At 42.1% G+C, this 6,391-nt stretch overlaps 1 non-coding gene across 1 annotated transcript; it reads left to right on the top strand.

Moving 5' to 3' along the window:
- Positions 1-458: 458 nt before the first annotated feature.
- On the top strand, positions 459-531 carry trnaf-gaa (transfer RNA phenylalanine (anticodon GAA)). Its single transcript has one exon. It is a non-coding gene; the product is annotated as a tRNA-Phe (tRNA).
- Positions 532-6,391: the final 5,860 nt, after the last annotated feature.

Raw genomic sequence — 6,391 nt, 5'->3', positions numbered from 1 at the left:
TGACATGCGGACCCATGGGAGGATTTGAATGCCACCCCTGCGTTGGAGTTGTATCCATCCAATAAGAGACCGAGTAGAAGTGACAGTTCTGTCAGTCGAACATGAGACTTTTAATGGCAGGGTTGTGAGTTTGAGTGCCATTCTGTTTTTCCCTTTTTTAAGGCTTCACGAGCAGAGAGTACAGGGAGTGTTTGAAATGAGCAAGTCTCGCTTTGATTCAGGACTCTTACCTCTCAGCAGCATCTCACTATGAAAGATTGAATTTGATCTCATTTCATTCTCAGCTCGGGGTCTGTGCGGCTCAGTGGCACTTCTGGCTGTCTCCCGCTTCACAATCCATCAGGACTGAGAAAGCAATGGGGAATATTACTCACATGTTGTGTTCTTTAATTTTTTGGAAAACTTGAATGTATGTATTTTCTTCCAAAACAAGGACACCAAGCCACTGTCAATGTAGGGCTGAAATAGCTCAGTTGGAAGAGCGTTAGACTGAAGATCTAAAAGTCCCTGGTTCAATCCCGGGTTTCAGCAATTTCACTTCCTTATGCGTCCCTTGCCTTGGTTCTGATTTTCCAGTTGCACAATTTACTTTGAAATTATTTACCAAGCACCAGTGGATTGAATTTGAGAAACAACACAGAGTCATTTACAGCATAGAAGGTGGTCGTTTGGCCTATCACGTCCATGCTGGCTCTCCCCGGATCAATCTAGTCAGCTCCACTCACCAGCTCGATCCCTTTCCTCCTGCAAGTTTATTTCCTTCAAGTATCCATCCAATTTCCTTTTCAAATCATTGATTGTCTCTGCTTCCACCACACTCGTGGGCCAAGTCATTACCACCCACAACATAAAAAAGTCCACCTCATCAAGGATGGGAAATACTTACATCTTCTATATTTGCTTATTCTCTATTTCTATGAGAATAGACTGGCAGTCAACATGAAAGGAAACCCAAATATCTTCGAGCAGCATGTAAATGATAAGTGGGTAGTAAGAGGTTGAGTCGGGCCTATTAGGAACAAAAAGGATAATATAAGCTTAGAGGTGCAGGGCAATCTTAATCTACCTAATGAGTACTTTGCACCAGTGATCACTGAGGAAGTGGAATTTGACAAAATATCAGTCGAAGTGAAGAAAGTAGAGGCAATGGAGAGAGTACAAATTAGGATAGGGAGGTACTAAAAAGGCTGGCTGTGCTTAGGGAAGATAAATCACCTGGTCCGGATGGCTCACATCCCAGGTTGCGAAAGGAAATGCGGATGCAGATAACGGAAGGGCTTGCTATAATCTTCCAATCTTACCTGGATACGGGGGAGGTGCCAGAGGATTAAACAGTGGCAAATGCGACACCCTTATTCAAGAAAGGGTGTAAGGACAGTCCAGGTAACTACAGGCTAGTTAGATTAACAGCAGCGGTGGGTAAGGTTTTAGAAAGAATAATCAGGGTAAAAAATCAACAGTCACTTGGAGAGGTTCGAGTTAATTAAGGAGAGTGAGCATGGATTTATAAATGGGAGTTCATGCTTGACTAATCTAACTGCATTTTTTGATGAACTAACAGAGCAGGTTGATGAAGGGAATGCAGTGGATGATGTTTATATGGATTTTAAGGAAGCGTTTGACAAGGTACCACACAAAAGGGCGGTTAACAAAATTGAGCTTCGTGGTATAGGAGGGTCAATGTCCAATTGGATAGAAAATTGGTTTAAGGACAGAAAACAGCGAGTCTTATTAAATGGTTCTTTGTCAGACTGGAGGATAGTCGACAGTGGTGTTCCCCAAGGGTCAGTGCTAGAACCACTGCTTTTTTTGCTCAAGGTAAGTGACTTGGATCTTGGAATACAGAGTAGAATCTCAAAATATGCCGATGACACCAAACTTGGAGGAGCGGCAAACAGTGAGGATGATATGAACTGCCTGCAACAGGACAGTGATGGGCTAGCAGAATGGGCAGACAGGTGGCAGATGGAATTTAATAGTGACAAGTGTGAGGTGATGTATTTTGGCAGAAGGAATAGGGAGAGGCAATATATGCTTAATGGCACAGTTCTAAAGAGTGTTCTGGAATAGAGGGACTTGGGGTTCATGTGCATCAATCTTTGAAGGTGGCAAGACATATTGCGAGAGTGGTTCGCAAAGCATATGGGATCTTGGGCTTTATAAATAGAGGCATTGAATACAAAAGCAGGGAAGTTATGCTGAACCATTATTAAACTCTGGTTAGGCCCCAATTGCAGTGTTGCTTCCAGTTCTGCACAGCAGACTTTAGAAAGAATTTGGGGGTCCTTGAGAGGACGCAGAGGCGAGTTACCAGAATGGATCAAGGGATGGGGGATTTTAGTTACAAGGTTAGGTTGGAAAAGCTAGGATTATTCTGCCATTCTCAAAGGAGATTGAGTGGAGAATTGATAGAGGTGTATAACACCTCCAGAGAACAGGCCATCCTGGACTGCGTATTGTGTAATGAGAAAGGATTAGTTAACAATCTTGTTGTGTGGGGTCCCTTGGGGAAGTGCGCCCATAATATGATAAAATTCTTCATTAAGATGGAGAGTGAGAGAGTTGATTCCGAGACTAGGGTCCTGAATCTAAACAAAGGAAACTATGAAGGTATGAGGCGGGAGTTGGCTATGATAGATTGGGGAACGTTACTTAAAGGGTTGACAGTGGATAGGCAATGGCTAGCATTTAAAGAGCGCATGGATGAATTACAACAATTGTTCATTCCTGTCTGTGCAAAAGTAAAACAGGAAGGGTGGCTCAACTGTGGCTTACAAAAGAAATTAAGGAAAGTATTAGATCGAAGGAGGAGAAATATAAAATGGCCAGAACAAGCAGCAAACCTGAAGATTGTGAGCAGTTTGGAATTTAGCAGAGGAGGACAAAAGGATTGATTAAGAAGGGGGAAATAGAGTATGAGAGTAAGCTAGCAGAGAACATAAAAACTGACTGTAAAAGCTTCTATAGATATGTGTAGAGAAAAAGATTAGTGAAGACAAATGTGGGCCCCTTACAGTCAGAAACGGGGGAATTTATAATGGGGAACAAAGAAATGGCAGTCCAATTAAATACATACTTTGGATCTGTCTTCACAAAGGAGGATACAAATTATCTCCCAGAAATGTTGGGGAACATAGGGTCTAGTGAGAAGGCGGAACTGTATGAAATCAGTATTCGTAGGGAATGTTTGGGAAATTGATGGGATTGAAGGCCGATAAATCCCCAGGGACTGATACTCTACATCCCAGAGTACTTAAGGAAGTGGCCCTTGAAATAGCATATGCATTTCTGGTCTTTTTTCAAAATTCTATCGACTCTGGAACAGTTCCAATGGATTGGACGGTAGTTAATGTAACTCCATTATTTAAAAAAAGAGGCAGAAAGAAAACAGCGAATTATATACCGGTTAGCCTGACATCAGTCGTGGTGAAAATACTGGAGTCCATTATAAAAGATGTAATAGCAGAGTGCAATAATAACTCGTCTCCACTCCTAGTATTTATAAATCCCACACATTCACTAGAATGTGAACAATTATTTCCTGTTGTGTCTCTCTCAGATTTGTAAACTTCACTGTATTGGAGTGAGGTGACATCTACTGGCGGGAAGCAATAACTGCAATCAAGCAGCAGAAACTCCACAGTCTGTCAGGGTGAAAGAAACATTGCAATGTGAGGATACAGCGAAGTGGTTTGATTGGGTAGATGGAGACATGATTCCACTTGTAGTGGTGTCTGAAGCAAAGGCCAGAAATACAAAATTGTCATTAATAAAAGAAATGAGGAATTCATGAAAAATGTAGTAATGTAGTGAATGGTTAGAATGTGGATAGAATAGAAAGTGAGATTGGATGGACAGAAGCAGTCTGAAAGGATGGCTGAAACAAAAGGTGAGTGCCCTGAAACGTTAACTGTGTTTCTCTCAGCACAGATGCTGCCAGAGCTGCTGAACATTTCCAGCACTTTCTGTTTTTATTTCAGCATTTGCAGGATGTTGCTTTGATCTGAAAAAAAATGGATGATTGACTGGGGGATTCCAGTGAAATTCCACAGCAGCTAATAAAACCTGACCTGTCAGAGGCTCGTTGGTCTAGGGGTATGATTCTCGCTTCGGGAGTATGGTTAATTAACATGTGAGAGATCCCTGGTTCAAGTCCCGGATGAGCCCTGGTCTGCTGGCATTTATAGATTAAGGTGATCTATTGGTTTCAGCCTTGCAGAAAGTGGAATTGACTTCCATGCAGAGCTGGCTTGAGGACCAGACAACTGGATTCAAAGAGCTTGTCGACAAAATTGTAATTAACTAAATGTACAGAAAACCAACTGGGAAAAGAAAGTTGTTGCAGTAATTGAGACCTGACTCCAAAAACAACAGGACTGGGTTCTGGAATGGAATGGAATGGAATTCTTCAGTGTTTCTGTTGTTTGGCTTGCATTGACTCATCGATTTTCTTGTTTTTCACTTTGTCGATGCCTTTGAATAATTGTGGATCCTTCTTCAGAGTGTCTTCTTTCACCAGGTAGTTCTGACTTCTGATGATGTTGATTGTAATCAGCTTCAATTCGGTGATAGTTTTGGAAGTGAGCAGATTTCCTTTGCTTGAGTCTACAACATGGAACTCAGTCTGACATGTGGACCCATGAGAGGATTTGAATGCCACCCCTGCGTTGGAGTTGTATCCATCCAATAAGAGACCGAGTAGAAGTGACAGTTCTGTCAGTCGAACATGAGACTTTTAATGGCAGGGTTGTGAGTTTGAGTGCCATTCCGTTTTCCCCTTTTTTAAGGCTTCATGAGCAGAGAGTACAGGGAGGGTTTGAAATGAGCAAGTCTCGCTTTGATTCAGGACTCTTACCTCTCAGCAGCATCTCACTATGAAAGATTGAATTTGATCTCATTTCATTCTCAGCTCGGGGTCAGTGTGGATCACTGGGACCTCTGGCTCTCTCCCGCTTCACAATTCATCAGTACTGAGAAAGCAATGGGGAATATTACTCACATGTTGTGTTCTTTAATTTTTTGGAAAACTTGAATGTATGTATTTTCTTCCAAAACAAGGACACCAAGCCATTGCTAATGTCGGGCTGAAATAGCTCAGTTGGGAGAGTGTGAGACTGAAAATCTGAAAGTCCCTGGTTCAATCCTGGGTTTCAGCAGTTTTGCTTCCTTATGCGTCCCTTGCCATGTTTCTGATTTTCCAGTTGCACAATTTACTTTGAGATTATTTCCCAAGCACCAGTGGATTGAATTTGAGAAACAACACAGAGTCATTTACAGCATAGAAGATGGTCATTTGGCCTATCACGTCCATGCTGGCTCTCCCCGGAGCAATCTAGTCAGTTCCACTCACCAGTTCGATCCCTTTCCTCCTGCAAGTTTCTTTCCTTCAAGTATCCATCCAATTTCCTTTTCAAATCATTGATTGTCTCTGCTTCCACCACACTCGTGGGCCAAGACATTACCACCCACAACATAAAAAATTCCACCTCATCAAGGATGGGAAATACTTACATCTTCTATATTTGCTTATTCTCTATTTCTATGAGAATAGACTGGCAGTCAACATGAAAGGAAACCCAAAAATCTTCGAGCAGCATGTAAATGATAAGTGGGTAGTAAGAGGTTGAGTCGGGCCTATTCGGGACAAAGAGGATAATATATGCTTAGAGGTGCAGGGCAATGTTAATCTATTTAATGAGTACTTTGTATCAGTGATCACTAAGGAAGTGGAATTTGACAAAATATCAGTCGAAGTGAAGAGAGTAGAGGCAATGGAGAGGGTACAAATTGAGAGAGGGAGGTACTAAAAAGGCAGGCTGTGCTTAGGGTAGATAAATCACCTGGTCTGGATGGCTTGCATCCCAGGTTGCGAAAGGAAATGCAGATGCAGATAATGGAAGAGTTTGCTATAATCTTCCAATCTTCCCTGGATACGGGGGAGGTGCCAGGAGTAAACAGTGGCAAATGCGACGCCCTTATTCAAGAAAGGGTGTAAGGACAGTCCGGCTAACTACAGGCCAGTTAGATTAACAGCAGTGGTGGGTAAGGTTTTAGAAAGAATAATCAGGGTAAAAAATCAACAGTCACTTGGAGAGGTTTGAGTTAATTCAGGAGAGTGAGCATGGATTTATAAATGGGAGTTCATGCTTGACTAATCTGACTGCATTTTTTGATGAACCAACAGAGCAGCTTGATGAAGGGAATGCAGTGGATGTTGTTTATATGGATTTTAAGGAAGCGTTTGACAAGGTACCACATAAAAGGGTGGTTTACAAAATTGAGGTTCGTGGTATAGGAGGGTCAGTGTCCAATTGGATAGAAAATTGGTTGAAGGACAGAAAACAGCGAGTCTTATGAAATGATTCATTGTCAGCCTGGAGGATAGTCGACA

This window comes from Heterodontus francisci, unplaced genomic scaffold (genome assembly GCF_036365525.1).
Source record: "Heterodontus francisci isolate sHetFra1 unplaced genomic scaffold, sHetFra1.hap1 HAP1_SCAFFOLD_59, whole genome shotgun sequence".
Classification (NCBI taxonomy): domain Eukaryota; kingdom Metazoa; phylum Chordata; class Chondrichthyes; order Heterodontiformes; family Heterodontidae; genus Heterodontus; species Heterodontus francisci.
Note: the sequence above shows the minus strand (reverse complement) of the source record. Positions and strands in the feature narration are given on the sequence as shown.